Below are 305 nucleotides of genomic sequence, written 5' to 3' on the forward strand. Positions count from 1 at the left end.
TGACTCAACCAGATTCGCTGAAAGTAGTTAAAAACTCTCGGAGAAGTATTGCTAAAATAAGTCAATATACTACACTGTTTGGCTAGCAAGTGAGTGTTATTTGATCAATACGCACACGAGCATCATGTTCTGAATGAAATCACAAATATTGTTGTTTTTAAGTAACATTAGAAAAAACTACATCTAGGAATCAACCCTACCTCTGTATGCATTTACGAGACATTATGAGAAACTCTTTTTCTTTAGACAATTGTCAAAAATGCTTTACAGTCAGTACTGTAAGAGTTTTTCATACCGATATTTCG

Source organism: Penaeus monodon, chromosome 30 (assembly GCF_015228065.2).
Source record: "Penaeus monodon isolate SGIC_2016 chromosome 30, NSTDA_Pmon_1, whole genome shotgun sequence".
Classification (NCBI taxonomy): Eukaryota; Metazoa; Arthropoda; class Malacostraca; order Decapoda; family Penaeidae; genus Penaeus; species Penaeus monodon.